Genomic DNA, 18,589 nt, shown 5'->3' with positions numbered 1-18,589 from the left:
GTGTACTGAGGCTCCTCCCTCATTTGTTGTGTAAGACTCCATCGTCACCATTATCAGCATCATCATCCTTTCTGATTCCTGAATTCTCACAGATTACGTTCCTCACTGAATCTTTGTTTATCTACATCATCCTTTCTGATTCCTGAATTCTCACAGATTACGTTCCTCACTGAATCTTTGCTATCTACCACTTATAATGCAAAAGGCATTCTAGTATAATGCAAAGCAACTTGTGGGAAAGATGTTGTGTGACATAATATAGCCATCTCTACCTTCTGTGGTCCCCTGAAACAATCATGCCTCCTAGGCCCTGCGACCTCAGACGAGGGGCATAACTTGCCCCACCCTCGAAGAGAAACCACGATCTCTGGATTCAAAGCTCATTGTGGTTCAGGGGACGTGTCTTCCACCTCAGTTATACTGTACTCTCCCAAGTGCTTAATACAATGCTCTGCACCCAGTAAACGCTCAATAAATATGATTGATTGATCCTGAGAACTTGGGCAAGGAGAAGACCAGCATGGGGCACTGAAGGTAGGGCCAGAACCAGGGCAGAAGAGGAGCTGCCGATCGGCCATCAGATCACGAGCCAAGGGGTGGGTGACAGGAAGGATAAGGGATGAACCCAGGCCGGGATTAAGGTGAGGGAGGGGTGGTTTGAGACCTGGATTTGAGTAGAACCAGCTGAGTTTGGCTGCAGCACCGGGGCAGAGTGAAGCCAGGTGATCATGCTAGTGGGCAACTGCAGGTTGGCTCAGTCTCGGGGATAGTCAGTTGCCCTGAAGCATGGAGGCTCAGTGCCAAAGACAGACCTAGGTTTAGTCCCTGCTGGCTACCAACTAGTTGTCGTAAATGCCAACTTCAGATTGTGAGTGTATTTTGAGTGTATATATGATTCATATATCGTTAGATTATATTTATATTTGTACATGTAGATCCACATCCACACACATGCATCTACATATAATTGTCGTTCATATTTGAAGAAAACACACTGACAGTGAAATTCACCCACAAGTGGATGTGTGTCTGAAAAGGCTAATGTGGGCCACATGGTCCTGATCACATTATGACACCAAAAACCTTGTTGTGTTGTCACGCTTGACATTTGCAGAATCTGGCACTGTTTTCTTATTTGCCTCCTTGTCTCTTATTCCTTATGAAGCTTTTGCTCGATGAAAGCAAGTCCTCTCTTCATAGCAGAATGCCCCGCTAGTCCATCCTCAACATTTGACTCCCAGATTTCCGGTGGGATGCAGCATTGTCTGAGGTTTTGTTTTTCTGAAACTCCCCTCTCAGAGGACACCAATGGCCTCTACCCCATACTAATCTTCCTCAACCTCTCATCTACCCTAGACACTGCCGACAACCCCCTTATCCTGATCATATGACCCAACCTCAGTTTCGCAGACACTGCCCTCTCCTAGTTCTCCTCCTATCTCTCTGGCTGCTCATTCTCAGCCTCCTTCACAGTCTCCTTCTCTGGCTCCTACCTCTTAACTGTGGGAGTCCCTCAAGGCTCAGTTCTCAGTCCCCCTCTGTTCTCCATCTACATCCACTCCCTTGGAGAACTCATTGATTCCCATGGCTTCAACTATCATCTCTATGGAGATGATTCCCGAATCTACATTTCCAGTCCTGATCTCTCTCCCTCTCTGCACTCTTGCATTTCCTCTTGCCTACAAGACATCTCTATTTGGATGTTCTGCTGTCACCTCAAAGTTAACGTGTCCAAAACTCCTTGTCTTCCCACCTAAACCCTGTCCTCACCCTGACTTTCCCATTACTGTAGATGGTACCACCATTCTTCCTGCCTCACAAGCTTGTCTCCTTGGCCTTATCCTCAATTCATCTCTGTCATTCAACCCACATTTTCAATTTGTCACCAAATCTTCTTGGTTCTACTTTCCTTAATATTGCCAAAATTCACCCTTTCCTCTTCATCCATAGTGCTGTTGATCCAAGTACTTGTCCTCTCCCACCGTGACCAATACATCAGCCTCCATGCTGACCTCCCTGCCTTCTGTCTCTCTCCACTCCAGTCTGTACTTTATTATGACGTCTAGTTCATTTTTCTAAGAAATCATTCAGTCCATATTTCCCCACTCCTCAAGAACCTCCAGTAGTTGTCCATCCACCTCCACATCAAACAGAAACTCCTTACCATTGACTTTAAAGGACTCAATTATCTTGTTCCTTCCTACCTTGTTGTTGTCTTAGGCTGTCGAGTTGTGTCTGACCCATAGTGACGCCATGGTCACATCTCTCCCAGAACACCCCACCTCCATTTGCAATCGTCCTGATAGTGGTCCATAGAGTTTTCTTGGTAAAAATACAGAAGTGGTTTGCCATCGCTTCCTTCTGCACAGTAAACGTGAGCCTCTGCCCTTGACTCTCCCATGCCACCGCTGCCCAGCACAGGTGAGTTTTGACTTGTAGTAGATTCCCTTCCACTCGCTGGCCACTGACCAAGCTAGGAATGGAATGGGTATGTCACTGCTTGACTCTCCCTCCTGTAGCCAAGACTGGTAGAGTACTGGAAACTCTCCAGGTGTGACCCTGAGAGGCCTCCTATCTTACCTCCCTGATTTCCTCCTATAATTCAGCCCACTTGCTTCACTACTCTAACGTCAACCTACTCAGTGAACCTCAATCTCGTCTATCTCTCCACTGACACTTTGCCCACATAATAATAATAATTTTGGTACTTGTTAAGAGCTTACTCTGTGCCAAGCACTGTTCTAAGCACTGGGGGAGATACAAGGTAAGCAGGTTGCCCCACATGGGGCTCACAGTCTTAATCCCCATTTTCCAGGTGAGGTAACTGAGGCACAGAGAAATTAAGTGACTTGCCCAAAGTCACACAGCTGATGTGGCAGATCTGGGATTAGAACCCATGACCTCTGACTCCCAAGTCCACGCTCTTTCCACTGAGCCACACTGCTTCTCTAATAATAATGATAGTATTTGTTAAGTGCTTATTAGGTGCCAAGCACTGTTCTAAGCGCTGGGGTAGATACAAGGTTATCAGGTTGTCTCACATTGACCTCACAGTCTTAGTCCCCATTTTGCAGAAGAGGAAACTGAGGCACAGAGAAATTAATTGACTTGCCCAAAGTCACCCAGCTGACAAGTGGCAGTCAGAATTCGAACCCTTGACCTCTGACTCCAAAGTCCATGCTTTTTCCACTGAGTCCCCCTGCATAACCTCAAAGCCATCATTCTCTCACTCTCTCTGCCTTCAAAGCCTTCTTCTTTTTAACAGTATTTGTTAAGTATTTACTATGTGCCAGGCACTGTACTAAGGGCTGAGATAGATACAAACTAATCTGGTTGTACACAGTCCATGTCCCACATGGGGCTCACAGTCTCAATCCCCATTATACAGATGAAGTAACTGATGCATAGAGGAAGTAAAATGACTCGTCCAAGATCACCCAGCAGACAAGTGGTGGGGACAGGATTAACTTATGTTCTTCTGACTCCAAGACCCATGGTCTAGCCACTAGGCCATGCTGTTTCTTAGAAATCACATCTCCCCCAAGAGTTCTTCGTTAACTAAGCCCTCATTTTCCTCTACTCCCTCTCCTTTTTGTGTCACCTTTGCACTCCGGCTTGTACCCTTTATTTACACCTCCCTCAGCCCCAAATCCCTTAGGTACATATCCTCCCCTAGGCTGTAAGCTCACTGTGGGCAGGGAATGTGTATGTTACATTGCTATATTGTACTCTCCCAAGGGCTTAATACAGTGCTTTGCATGCAGTAGTACTCAATTAATATGATTGATAGATATCCTTAACCTATTTACTTGTATCAATGTCTCTCTCCCCCTCAAGACTGTAACCTCCTTGTGGGCAGGGAATGTGTTTACCAACTCCACTATATTGACTCTCCCAAGCACTTAGTACAGTGCTCTGCACACAGTAAGTGCTCAATAAATATGATTGTTTCCCACGTCCTTGAAACATTTCCTCTGCCCTCCATGCTTTCAGTTTCTCAATTTCAACGCCCTATATAGGAAATATTACGCATTCCTCTCAGGTGTTCCCACCCAGCATAGCTGTGTTAAAGTGAGTATAGCTTCAATTTTAGGCTATTAACTGCATTTTATTAACTTTATTGTTCATGATCTTGTCATGTGATAATGAGTGTGATCTGTAAATTACACTGATGGATCTGTTCAAGAACTCAGATTTAGAATCTGTGTGAGGGCTAAGTCTCTCATCATAGAGAAGGTTGGACAATACTAAGGCGTTACTAAAATTTTCATTTTGTCTTGAGTACAATTCTCTGATTAACGATCTCCCAAAAGTGTGCTGGCCTTTTCTCATTCATTCATTCATTCATTCAATCGTATTTATTGAGCGTTTACTGTGTACAGAGCACTGTACTAAGCACTTGAGAAGTACAAGTCGGCAACATATAGAGACGGTCCCTACCCAACAATGGGCTCACAGTCTAGAAGGGGGAGACAGACAACGAAACAAAACATGGAAACAGGTGTCAAAATCGTCAGAACAAATAGAATTAAAGCTATATGCACATGATTAACAAAATAAATAGAATAGTAAAGATGTAAAAGTAAAATAGAGCAATAAATCTGTACAAATATATATACGAGTGCTGTGGGGAGGGGAAAGAGGTGGGAGGGGATGGGGAGAAGGAGAGAAAAAAGGGGACTCAGTCTGGGAAGGCCTTCTGGAGGAGGTAGGGCTTTGAAGGGAGGAAGAGAGCTGTCTTGGCGGATGTGTGTAGGGAGGGCATTCCAGGCCAGGGGAAGGATGTGGGCTGGGGGTCAATGGCAGGACAGGCGAGAACGAGGTGCAGTGAGGTGGTTAATGGCAGAGGAGTGGACGGTGCAGGCTAGGCTGGAGAAGAAGAGGAGGGAGGTGAGGTAGGAGGGGGTGAGGTGACGGCGAGCTTTGAAGCCGAGAGTGAGGAGTTTTTGCTTGATTCATAGGTTGACAGGCAGCCACTGGAGATTTTTGAGGAGGGATGTGACATGCCCAGAGCGTTTCTGCACAAAGATAATCCGGGCAGCGGAGTGAAGTAAAAACTGAATTTGGGAGAGACAGAAGAATGGGAGATCAGAGAGAAGGCTGATACAGTAATCCAGTCGGGATAGGATGAGAGATTGAACCAGCAAGGTAGCGGTTTGGATGGAGAGGAAAGGGCGGATCTTGGCGATGTTGTGGAGGTGAGATCGGCAGGTTTGGGTGATGGACTGGATGTGTGGGGTGAATGAAAGAGTGGAGTCGAGGATGACACCAAGGTTGCTGGCTTGTGAGACAGGAGGGATGGTTGTACCATCTACAGTGACAGGAAAGTCAAGGAGAGGGCAGGGTTTGGGAGGGAAGATAAGGAGTTCAGTCTCCGACATATTGAGTTTTAGATGGTGGGCAGACATCCACATGGAGAGGTCCTGAAGGCAGGAGGACACATGAGCCTGGAGGGAGGGAGAGAGAGCAGGGGCAGAGATGTAGATTTGGGTGTCATCAGCGTAGAGATGATAGTTGAAGCCGTGGGAATGAATGAGTTCACCAAGGAAGTGAGTGTTTAACTTCCTTGTCTATCGTTGCTTCATAGGTCATGATGTTAGTAATAATAATTATTATGGTATTTGTTAAGCGCTTAATTTGTGCCAGGTGTCACAAACCCCTGGTTCGTACCAACTGGGACTTTCCTGGACCAGGGAAGCCTCAGTGACACATAGTAGAAGTCAAACCACACCACTGATCACTAAGGTTAATGTGTAAAGTTTTTTACTTAGTTTTACCAAAGTGCAGGGGAGTGACACAAACACACACACTCACTCACTCCACTCCATCCAGGGTCCAATACCAGTTTGTGGTCAAAGGAGCCCGTTTTGCCAAAGCTTCTTCTTTCTGCTTCCAAGGGCTGCTGCCTTCTGCTGCATTCAAGTGCTGCTCTCCTGCAGGTGCTTCCCTCTGCTTCTCTGCCTTTTCTCCTTCTGCGGGCCTGCATGCTGTCTCCAGGTGCTCCCTCATGATTCAAAACGACCACCTTTTATCTGCCTTTGGCATCGCAGTTGGAGCTTTACGTAGCAGTCATTGATTGATCCAGGCCCGTTACTGGGAAGAACTTTCATTCATTCATTCATTCAGTCGCATTTATTGAGCGCTTACTGTGTGCAGAGCACTTTACTAAGCACTTGGAAAGTACAAATCGACAAAATATGGAGACGGTCCCTACCCAACAAGGGGCTCACAGTCTAGAAGGGGGAGAGAGACAACGAAAGAAAACAAGTAGACAGGTGTCAATACTGTCAGGATAAATAGAATTATAGAACAGGGAGAGAGAGCCATGCCTCCCTCATGCTCCGCCCCCACATGCCAGCAAGCACCTGTCTCAGGTAGAGCCCATCAGTGGCTTTGCTAAGTCCCTCTCTTGTTGTTTTTGTTCATGGGGTCATAAACAGTCATTAATAAGGCAGCTTGTTGTGGGATCACCATACCAGGCACTGTACTAAGCGCCAGGGTGGAGACAAGCAAGTCGGGTTGGACACAGTCCCTGTCCCACGTGGGGCTCACAGGCTCAATCCCCATTTTACAGATGAAGTCACTGAGGCCCAGAGAATCAATCAATCAATCAATCAATCGTATTTATTGAATGCTTACTATGTGCAGAACACTGTACTAAGCGCTTGGGAAGTACAGATTGGCATCACATAGAGACAGTCCCTACCCAACAGTGGGCTCACAGTCTAAAAGGGGGAGACAGAGAACAGAACCAAACATACCAACAAAATAAAATAAGTAGGATAGAAATGTACAAGTAAAATAAATAAATAAATAAATAAATAGAGTAATAAATATGTATTTATTACATATAAAGAAGTAAAGTGACTTGCCCAAGGTCACACAGCAGACAAGATGCTATCCAGGTAACTAAATTCCATCACAGCTTTTAGCTTTGTGTTGCACCTATGTAGGTCAAATTCTGCCCAAATCCCAATAATGAGAGGCATTACCCCAATTTAAATTTTACTAGTCTAGTCTTGTCTTATGCCATCGAGTTGTTTCCAACCCATAGTGACACACGGACACATCTCTCCCAGAATGCCCCTTTCTCCATCTGCAATTGTTTTGGTAGTGTATCCATAGAGTTTTCTTGGTAAAAATCCAGAAGTGGTTTTCCATTGCCTCCTTCTGCATAGTAAACTTGAGTCCCTGCCCTCGACTCTCTCCCATGCCGCTGCTGCCCAGCTCAGGTGAGTTTTGACTTGTAGCAGATTGCCTGCCACTCGCTAGCCACTGGCCAAGGTTAGGAATGGAATGGGTAGGCCTCTGCTTGACTCTCCCTCCCATAGCCGAGAGTGATAGAGTACTGGAAACTCTCCAGGTGCGACCCAGAGAGGTGTTAAATTTATTATTAATAATAATAAATAATGATGGGATTTATTAAGTGCTTACTATGTGCAAAGCACTGTCCTAAGCACTGGGGAGATTACAAGGTGATCAGGTTGTCCCACGGGGGGCTCACAGTCTTAATCCCCATTTTACAGATGAGGTAACTGAAGCACAGAGAAGTTAAGTGACTTGCCCAAAGTCACACAGCTGACAATTGGCAGAGCTGGGATTTGAACCCATGACCTCTGACTCCAAAGCCCGTGTTCTTTCCACTGAGCCACACTGAGACCTAAAATGGCAGTCTACCTTCAGAGGATTATTAAGGTCACATCTCCTCCAAGAGACCTTCCCTGAATAAGCCTTCTTTTCCCTGGCTTGCTCTCCCTTCTGCGTCTATGCACTTGGATCTGTGACTGTGGGATAGTAGGCATTTGCCCCACGCCTAGCCCCACAGTACTTATGTATATAACTTTAAATTATACATTATAAATCACTTATTTATTCATATGAATATCTGTCTCCCCCTCTAGCCTGTGAATTCGATGTGGACAGGGAATGTGTCTGCTAATTCTGTTGTATTGCACTCTCCCAAGTGCTCAGTACAGTGCTCTGAATACTACTACTACTAATAATAATAATAATAATGGCATTTATTAAGCGCTTACTATGTGCAAAGCACTGTTCTAAGTGCTGGGGAGGTTACAAGGTGATCAGGTTGTCCAACGTGGGGCTCAAAGTCTTAATCCCCATTTTACAAATGAGGTAACTGAGGCCCGGAGAAGTTAAGTGACTTGCCCAAAGTCACACAGCTGACAATTGGCAAAGCCAGGATTTGAACATAGTAAGCCCTCAATAAATACCACTGGTTGTTTGGTTGGTTGAAGCGTCCAGCCCTGCCACCACCAACACTATCACCTGTTTATATGAAGAGTACCTTGGAACACACTCATTTCCAGGAAATGAAGAGTTCCTGTGGTTAGTATGGTGGGTAAGAGTTTTTGTCAGACTTTTTCCCCATCTCTGTCTCTAGTGCTGGTGAATCACTGCCCCGCCTATGCTTTAGCTCTGCCACCTCGATGGGAGGATAGCGGAGGACAAGGAGAGAAGAGGCTGAAGGAGGGAGAGACATATACCAGTGATGTGCTGGGTTAAGCGCTGTGAGGTCAAAGAGACAAAAACTGCGTGCAATCTGAGGCAAGACAGATACGCAGGATGTCCGCTTGTGATCCCAGCTCTGACTTCATCCCTCCGGACAGTAGAGGTCTGTAGAGAGGATTAAGTCCATTAAGTAGTGTAAACACATGTGAATGGATTGCCCCAGAGAACTTGGATTCCTGGAAAAAGAACGGGATTCTTGTCAAAAATTCCAGGTCCCCACATTCCTCCGCAGGAGTCATCGAGATCTCGTAGAAGGGTGAGTCACCATCCCCAAGGTCTGAACCAGCTACGTCTACGCTCGCTTCGCTCCTCTAACACCAACCGACTCCCTGTACCTCAATCTCATCTATCTCACCACCGACCCCTTGCCCACGGCCTGCCTCTGGCCTAGAATTTACTCCCCCTTCATATCCGACACACCAGCCCTCGACCCTCCTTCAAAGCCCATCTAAAGTCACAGCTCCTCCAAGAAGCCATCCCCAACAAAGTCCCCATTCCCCCATGCCCTCTCCCTTCTGCATCATCCTTGCACTTGGATCTGAACTCTTTATTTACCCCACCCTCAGCCCCATTGCACTTATGTCCATATCCATAATTTATTCGTTTATAATAATGTCTGTTTCCCCCTCTAAACCACAATCTCACTGTGGGTGGGGAACGTGTCTACCACCTCTTGTATTGTATTTTCCCAATCACTTAGTACAGAGCTCTGCATGCAGTAAAAGCTCAGTAAATACTATTGATTTATCATTTTCAATCCCTTCTGGACTAGCTAATAATAGTAATTGGAATAGTATCCCTTTCCTTCCTTGATTAATTCCCAATCTCCCCACTTCCTAATCTCCTAACTCACAAAGTAGGACTTTTACACCTCCTAAGCACTTTAGTCCCCTCTCAGGGTCTCACCTGGAGAGTTTCCAGTACTCTATCAGTCTCGACTACAGGAGGGAGAGTCAAGCAGAGGCATACCCATTCCATTCCTAGCTTGGGCAGTGACTAGCAAGTGGAAGCCAATCTTCTACAAGTCAAAACTCCCCTTTGATGGGCAGCAACCGCATGGGAGAGTCAAAGGTGGAGAAGGCTCAAATTTGCTGCGTGGAGGGAGGCAATGGCAAACCACTTTCATATTTTTACCAAGAAAACTCTATGGATGCACTACCAAAATGATTGCAGAACGAGTGGGGGTGTTCTGGGAGAGATGTGTCCACTGTATCACTATGGGTCGGAGACAACTCGACGGTATAAGACAAGACAAGCACTTTAGTACTCATAACCCCCATATGTACATATCTTCCTACTCTGGTGCTTCCTCCCATCAGTAATTTTCTTTAGGGATTTATCTCCCCTGCTTGATTTTAACTTCCTGGAGAGCAGGGATCACACTTACTAATTCCATTGTACTTTTACAAGCACTTAGTATAGTACATAGCTTGGATTAGGTGTTCAGTACTTGTTCCTGATGGATAGATTAGTTATTTATTTATTATGCACTTTCTATGTGTTAAGCACCATAGATTACAAGATAATCCAATCAGGCACTGTCCCTGTCCCCCATGAGGCTCACACTGTAAGAGGTAGGGAAAGCAGATAACATTCCCATTTTACAAACAATAATAATAGTGGTATTAGATTGTGAGCCCGTTGCTGGGTAGGGATTGTCTCTATCTATTGCCAAATTGTACTTTCCAAGCATTTAGTACAGTACTCTGCACAAAGTAAGCACTGAATAAATACGATTGAATGAATGAATGAATGAATGAATGAATAAAGCATTTACTCTTTTCCAAGCACTGTGCTAAATGCTGGGTTAAATACAAAATAATTAGATCTCTGTCCCACATGGAGCTGCAACCTAAGAGGGAGGGAGGTCAGGTATTTTATTCCCATTTTCAAGCTGAGGGAAATGAGGTACGTGACCTAATGGTTAGAGCACAGACCTGGGAGCCAGAAGGATCTGGGTGTTTAATCCCTACTCTGCCACTTGTCTGCTGTGTGACCTTGGGCAAGTCACTTCACTTCTCTGGGTCTCAGTTACCTCATCTGTAAAATGAGAATTAAGACTGTGCACCTCATGCGGGACATGGGATGAGTCCAACTTGATTAGCTCATATTCATTCATTCATTCATTCAATCATATTTATTGAGCGCTTACTGTGTGCAGAGCACTGTACTAAGCGCTTGGGAAGTACAGGTTGGCAACATATGCTCATATCTACCGCCACACTTAGTACAGTGCCTGGCCCAGAGTAGCCGCTTAAGAAACACTGTTAAAAAAAACGAGGTTAAGTGACTTGTCTAAAGTCACACACGGGCAAGTAAGACGAGCTGGGACTAGAACCCAGGGCTCCCAAAGGCCAGTCCTGTGGTTTTTCCACTAGGCCAGGCTGCCTGCTGAGATGGCCATCGAGCCAAACAGAACCTGAGCTATCATGATGGGACAGCCTAGGGACTGAACCTAGTAAAGTAAGGAGCAAAGCCAGTGCAGACTGGGGGTCTTTTCCCAGGGTTCTGGAATTTTATTGTCGGCAGGGTGGGGTGGTGGATCTTGAATGCTGATATGTCCACAGTCATTATGGCCCCTTTGGGTGCCAGGTTGCCATGGAGGCTGGCCTCTTGGGATGTTGGCATGACCACTTTGGTGGTCTATGGGGTGGAGAGAGGGAAGCCACTGCCAAGTTCTCCTTCAGAATGGAACTGCTCCTGGTATCACCTCATCGAGCATCTCCCGATCAAGCTCTAGGGAAAATTCCAGATCCAGGCATTGGGATCCATGCCGAGTTGTGGAGATAGCTGCCCATATGTCCCCAGGAAGCTGAGGTCAGCCTGGGAAAGTTAGGATTTCATTTTCTTCACTGTCCCTCTGGGCCTTCTGGGTTTCACTAGCCGCAAGGAGCCTTGGGCATAGCCCAAGAAGGAGGGGTTTAGTAGTGACAATGACTATTCCCCTTTATGAGCCTTACCCCCTGCACCCTCCATCCACATCTGGATTACTTCATGCTCTGTGAATCCCCCAGCCCCTCATTCATTCATTCATTCAATCGTATTTATTGAGCGCTTACTGTGTGCAGAGCACTGTGCTAAGCACTTAATAATGATGGTATTTGTTAAGCGCTTACTATATGCCAAGCACTGGGGGGATACAAGGTGATCAGGTTGTCCCACGTGGGGCTCACAGTCTTTGTCCCCATTTTACAGGTGAGGTAACTGAAGCCCAGAGAAGTGAAGTGACTTGCCCAAGATCACACAACAGACAAGTGGCGCAGCCGGGTTTAGAACCCATGACCTCCAACTCCCAAGCCCAGGCTCTTGCCACTAAGCCCCTGTGGTTGTTCGGTGCCACAGTTCCAGTAATACCAGTTGAAGTAGCAATGGTAGCAGTAGAAGAACTAGAAGTAGGAGAAGGAGGAGATTGAGGAGAGTGAGGAGGAGGAGGAGGAGGAGTCATAAGAGTAGTAGTAGCAATTGTAAAGTAGTAATTTATTTATTATTTATATAAAGTAGTCATTTATTTATATTAATAGCTGTCTCCCCCTCCAGACTGTAAGCTTGTCTTGGGCAGGAAATGTGTCTACCAACTCTATCTCAAGTGCTTAGTGCAGTAAGTGCTCAGTAAATAACATTGGTTGGTTGATTGATTGATTGATTGCCCTTCCTGCTCTGGGAGCTTTCTTAAGCCTTATTTCATTCGCTCAATCATGTTTATTGAGAGCTTTATGAGTGTGCAGAGGGAGTGCATTCCAGGCCAGTGGTAGGTCGTGGGCGAGGGGGCAGCAGTTATATAGACGAGATCGAAGTACAGTGAGAAGAATGGCATTACCCTCTAACTCTGTGAAGGCCATCCCAGTCAGGGTGCAATAAGTGCTTGGGAAAGAACAACAGAAATATGAGTTATATCTTAGTACAGTGTCCACATACAGTAGGCACTTAATAAAAATAATAATGATAACAATTATGGCATTTGTTAAGTGCTTGCTACGTGCCAGGCACTGTTCAAAGCACTGGGGTAGATTCAAGATAATCGAATTGGACACAGTCCCTGTCCCACGTAGTGCTTGCAGTCTTAATCCCCATTTTACAGATGAGGGAACTGAGGCACAGAGAAGTTAAATGACTTGTCCAAGGCCACAGAGCAGACAAGTGGCAGAGTCAGGATTAAAACCCATTACGCGTGCCCTATCCACTAAGCCATAATAAATACCAATGATTGATTGATTGATTGATCCCCTGCCCACAAAGAGCTTATATTTTAATATGGGGCCCAGATATAAAAATATTTACAAATGGGGCATTCAGGTTAAATAATACTCGAACATATTATAATCAGGTTATAATCGATCATATGTATGTTTTTTCATATACATATATACCTAAATCCTGAGGGAGGACATAAATGTGTAAAGGTGTGAAGTGTCTAATGGCTGGTGCGATTTGGGGTTTTGGGAGATAACCAAGGCTTTTCGGAAGAGTGGTCTGGTGTGTGACCTTGGGCAAGTCACTTAACTTCTCCGTGTCTCAGTTATCTCATCTGTGAAATGGGGATTAAGACTGTTAGCACCCTTTTTACGGTATTTGTTGGAGCACTTACTATGTGCCAGGCTCTGTACTAAGCGCTGGGGTAGATACAAGTTTATCAGGTTGGACACAGTCCCTGTCCCACATGGGGCTCACAGTTTTTATTCCCCATTTTACAGATGAGGTAACTGAGGCACGGAGAAGTTAAGTGGCTTGCCCAAGGTCACACAGCAGACAAGTGGAGGAGCCATGACTAGAACCTCCCAGGCCTGTGCTCTATCCACTAGGCCGTCCTGCTTTGACTGTATCCAACCTGATTAGCTTGTATCTACCCCAGCTCTTAGTTCAGTGCCTGGTACAGATTAAGAGCTTAACAAATACTGTAAAAAAAGGCGGGATTTTGAAAGTGGGGAGACCCGTGATCTCTTAGATTACTGCCGGGAGGAACTGAACGGTATGAATGAGGGAACAAAGGCAAGAGAGTCAAGAGAAAAGTCCAGCTAGAAGGTGATCTTGGGAGGAATAAAGAGAGTGAGTTGGAAAGCAGTGGGTGAAGAGGGCTGATACATAAGATGGGAAGAGTTTTGGGAAAACTTGAGGCTGACAGCAAGGAGATTTTGCTTGATTCATTCATTCACTCAGTCAGTTGCATTTATTGAGCACTTACTGTGTGCAGAGCACTGTACTAAGCACTTGGAAAGTACAATTCAGCAATAGAGACAAACTCTGCCCACACCAGGCTTACAGTCTGAAAGGGGGGGAGACAGACTTCAAAACAAGTAAACAGGTTGTTTACAATGTAAATAAATAGAATTATAGATATATACATATATACACAAGTGCTGTGGGGCAGGGAGCGGGGGGAGAGCAAAGGGAGCATGTTGGAGCGATGCGGAGGAGAGGGGGAGCTGAGGAAAAGGGGGGCTTAGTCTGGGAAGGCCTCTTGGAGGAGGTGAGCCTTCAGTATGGCTTTGAAGGGGGGAATTTTGATTCTTTGGCGGATTTGAGGAGGGAGTGCGTTCCAGGTCAGAGGTAGGACGTGGGCCAGGGGTCGACAGCGGGACAGGTGAGAACGAGGCACAGTGAGAAGGTTAGCACCAGAGGAATGGAGTGCGTGGGCTGAGCTGTAGAAGGAGAGAAGGGAGGTGAAGTAAGAAGGGGCAAGGTGATGGAGAGCTTTGAAGCCAATAGTGAGGAGTTTTTGTTTGATACGGATGTTGATAGGCAACCACTGGAGATTTTCGAGGAGAGGGGTGACATGCCCAGAACGTTTCTGTAGAAAGATAATCCAGGCAGCAGAGTGAAGTATGGACTGAAGTGGGGAGAGACAGGAGGTTGGGAGGTCAGCAAGGGGGCTGATGCAATAATCCAGTCGGGACAAGATGAGTGATTGTACTAATGTGGTAGCGGTTTGGATAGAGAGGAAAGGGCAGATCTTGGCGATGTTGTGAAGGTGAGACCTGCAGGCGCTGGTGACGGATTGGATATGTGAGGTAAATGAGAGAGCAGAGTCAAGGATGACGCCACGGTTGCGGGCTTGTGATACGGGACGGATGGCAGTGCTGTCCACAGTGATGAGAAAATCAGGGAGAGGACAGGATTTGGGAGGGAAGATGCTACCCAGATTATCTTTGTACAGAAATGCTCTGGGCATGTCCCTCCCCTCTTCAAAAATGTCCAGTGGTTGCCTCTCAACCTACAAATCAAGCAAAAACTCCTCACTCTCAGCTTCAAGGTTCTCCATCACCTCACCCCCTCCTAACTCACCTCCCTTCTCTCCTTTCCCAGCCCAGCCCACACCCTCCGCTCCTCTTCCGCTAACCTCCTCACTGTGCCTCGTTCTCGCCTGTCCCACCGTCGACCCCTAGCCCATGTCCTTCCCCTAGCCTGGAATGCCCTCCCTCCACACATCCGCCAAGCTAGCTCTCATCCTCTCTTCAAAGCCCTACTGAGCACTCACCTCCTCCAGGAGGCCTTCCCAGACTGAGCTTCCTTTTTCTTCTCCTCCTCCCCATCTCCCTGTCCTACCTCCTTCCACTCCCCACAGCACTTGTATATATTTGTACAGATTTATTACTCTATTTATTTTACTTATACATATTTACTATTCTATTTATTTTGTTAATGATGTTCATATAGCCATAATTCTATTTGTTCTGATGATTTTGACACCTGTCTACATGTTTTGTTCTGTTTTGATGTCTGTCTCCCCCTTCTAGACTGTGAGCCCGTTATTGGGTAGGAACTGTCTCTACATGTTGCCGACTTGTACTTCCCAAGCGCTTAGTACAGTGCTCTGCACACAGTAAGCGCTCAATAAATATGATTGAATGAATGAATGAATAAGGAGCTCTGTCTTGGACAGGTTGAGTTTTAGGTGGCGGAAGGACATCCAAGTAGAGATGTTCTGAAGGCAGGAGGAGATGCGAGCCAGGAGGGAGGAAGAGAGAACAGGGGAGGAGATATAGATTTGGGGGCCATCCGCTTAGAGATGATAGTTGAAGCCATGGGAGCGAATGAGTTCTCCAAGGAAGTGAGAGAAGATGGAGACTAGAAGGGGACCAAGAACTGACCCTTGAGGGACACCTACAGTTAAGGAAGGGAGGAAGAGGAGGAGCCTGCTAAGGAGACTGAGACTTGATGTAGACGGAAAAGCATTTGAGTGAGTTGAAAAGAAGGGAGATTCATTCATTCATTCAATCGTATTTATTGAGCGCTTACTGTGTGCAGAGCACTGTAATAAGTGCTTGGGAAGTACAAGTTGGCAACATATAGAGACGGTTCCTACCCAACATCGGGCTCACAGTCTAGAAGATGTGCCATGAGCAATGGTTCAGGGAGATCATTTAAGAAGCTGTGTGTAGGATGGATTGGAGTGAGGAGGGCCTGGAGGTAGGGAGGCAAGCAAAGAAGCTGATTCCAATGTGGGAGGGGGCTGGATATCAAAAACAGTATAGGGAAAGTCAGGAAGGAGAAGGGAGAAGGGGACAAATCAGAACAGCAGATTAGGGACAGACTTGGAGAGCCCAGTGCTGAGCCAGAATTTGAGGCTGAACCCTTAATTCCATGCCTGAGGCAGGGGCTGGAACAAGGATTTCCACCAAACTTCTACGCGGATTCTCCAGAACTTTCGAATGGAAAGGGGGAAACCGATCTCTGATGCTTCCCGCCAGGGCTGGTTCCTGTCAGACCTCATAGTGAGTCAGTCCCAGCCAAAGCCTGACTCACTTTGGACCCAGTTTTTCTTCCAATTAGTTGGGGAACGGAGAGGCCCTGCTTTTTGGGTGGCGGATGGAGGATAAGGTCAAGAAAGCTTATTGGGGGCTGTGAACTGAATGACCATTCGGCTTGTGTTCCTGAAGCAGATTAAGTATCTACTAAATCCACTGGGCTTGAATGGGTCTTGTCCAGTCTGGTCCTAGCCCCTGTTTTAAAAATGTCCCTTAGGGATCTGAACTTTCCCTCATCTCCTAGACTGTGAGCCCGTTGTGGGCAGGGTTTGTCTCTCTTTGTTGCTGAATTATACTTCCCAAGCACTTAGTACAGTGCTCTGCACACAGTAAGTGTTCAATAAATACGATTGAATGAATGAATGAGAATGGCCATTCATTCATTCACTCATTCATTCAGTCATATTAATTGAGTGCTTACTGTGTGTGGAGAACTGTACTAACTGCTTGGGGGAGTACAATACAACAATAAACAGACAGTCACTGTCACTGTGCTAGCCATGGTCTTGAGGGCCTAGAGCAGTTCAAAATGGGAAGAGGGGTGGTTATGGGCCTCCCCATCATGAACTCTACTTGCCTTGCTGTGACTCGAGGGTCACGTCACATCTCCCCTTTTTTTTACGGTATTTGTCAAGTGCTTACCAAGCACTGGGGTTGGTACAAGGTAATCAGCTGGACATAGTCTACGTCCCACATGGGACTCACAGTCTAAAACCCTATTTTACGGATAACTGAGGCACAGAGAAGTGACTTGCCCAAGATCATGCAGCCGACGAGTGATGGAGCTGAGGTTAGAACCTGGTCCTTCTGACTCCCAGATAATAATAATGATAGCATTTATTAAGCACTTACTGGGTGCAAAGCACAGTTCTAAGCGCTGGGGAGGTTACAAGGTGATCAGGTTGTCCCACGGGGGCTCGCAGTCTTCATCCCCATTTTACAGATGAGGGAAATGAGGCCCAGAGAAGTGAAGTGACTTGCCCAAAGTCACACAGCTGGCAATTGGCAAAGCCGGGCCACCAGGGCACACTGCTTCCCAAATCACTCCAGTGGTTTTCTCTCTATATCAGTCAAAACCTCCTTGCTATCAGCTTCAGGTTCTCCAACAACTCTTCCCACCTTACGTATCATTTACTGCTCTCCAACTCATTCTCTTCATCCCTTCCAAGACCATCTTTTAGCTGGACCTTTCTCTTGACTCTCCTGCCTCCGTCCCCTCCCTCTCTACCATAATTTAACATGCCACTGCTCTCCCCACTTTCTACTCCAAGCATGGGCTTTGGAGTCAGAGGTCATGGGTTCAAATCCCTGCTCCACCAATTGTCAGCTGTGTGACTTTGGGCAAGTCACTTAACTTCTCTGTGCCTCAGTTACCTCATCTGTAAAATGGGGATGAAGACTGTGAACCCCACGTGGGACAACCTGATCACCTTGTAACCTCCCCAGTGCTTAGAACAGTGCTTTTCACATAGTAAGCGCTTAATAAATGTCATCATTATTTATTATTTATTTATTTCTAAACCCATGATCAGAGAAGCAGTGTGGCCTAGTGAACAGAGAACAGGCTTGGGACTCAGAGGACCTGGGTTCTAATTCCGGCTCTGCCACATGTCTGTTGTGATCATTAGTAGAGCTTGGAAGGTATTTAAAACTTCTCCGTGACTCAGTTACCTCATCTGTAAAATGGGGTTTCAATCCTACTTCCTCCTACTTAGAACTGTGAGCCCCATGTGAGATAGGGACTGAATCCAACCTGATTAATTTGAATCTAAGCTATTGCTTAGAACAATGGTAGGCACAAAATAAGCACTTAACAAGTACCGTAATTATTATTATTAGATCCAGAGACCTTCTAAGTGCCGTAGAAATGGATCAGCTGAAACCGGAACCAAGGAAATTTAACTGGAACTAAATCCTTAGGAATTCAGCAAACAGATGCCAGGAACATATCTTCTGTGGGAGGATGTCTGGAGCCTTAATAGTAATCATTTACTGGGCACCTATTGTGTGCAACCCACTGTACTTAGTGTTTAGGAGAGTAAGTAAAATACAGTTTGTGGACACAATCCCTGCCCAAGAGGAGCTTACAGTCCAGAGGGGAAGATAGACATTAAAATATACTACAGTAAGGGGAAATGGAAGAGCATAAGGATATGTATTTAAGTGCTCTGGGGCTAGGAGTGGGATGAATATCAAGTGCTGCACATAGAAAATGCTAAATAAATACGATTGAAAGAGTGGTACAGATGCAGGGCAAAGGTGATGCAGAACAGAGGGTGAATAGGAGAAATGAGGGCTTTGTCAGGGATGGCCCTTTG

The 18,589-nt window shown here is 46.0% G+C and overlaps 3 non-coding genes across 3 annotated transcripts; 1 reads left to right on the top strand and 2 right to left on the bottom strand.

The window, feature by feature from the left end:
* Positions 1 to 2,431: 2,431 nt before the first annotated feature.
* Positions 2,432 to 2,569, bottom strand: LOC119926084. The gene has a single exon (XR_005449996.1). It is a non-coding gene; the product is annotated as a small nucleolar RNA SNORA7 (small nucleolar RNA).
* A 4,673-nt stretch (positions 2,570 to 7,242) lies between these two features.
* On the bottom strand, positions 7,243 to 7,381 carry LOC119926371. Its single transcript, XR_005450253.1, has one exon. It is a non-coding gene; the product is annotated as a small nucleolar RNA SNORA7 (small nucleolar RNA).
* A 2,036-nt stretch (positions 7,382 to 9,417) lies between these two features.
* LOC119926304 lies at positions 9,418 to 9,555 on the top strand. The gene has a single exon (XR_005450191.1). It is a non-coding gene; the product is annotated as a small nucleolar RNA SNORA7 (small nucleolar RNA).
* Positions 9,556 to 18,589: the final 9,034 nt, after the last annotated feature.

Source organism: Tachyglossus aculeatus, chromosome 3 (genome assembly GCF_015852505.1).
Source record: "Tachyglossus aculeatus isolate mTacAcu1 chromosome 3, mTacAcu1.pri, whole genome shotgun sequence".
NCBI classification, from domain to species: domain Eukaryota; kingdom Metazoa; phylum Chordata; class Mammalia; order Monotremata; family Tachyglossidae; genus Tachyglossus; species Tachyglossus aculeatus.
The sequence above is the reverse complement of the archived record's forward strand: the minus strand, read 5'-3'. Positions and strand labels throughout refer to the sequence as shown.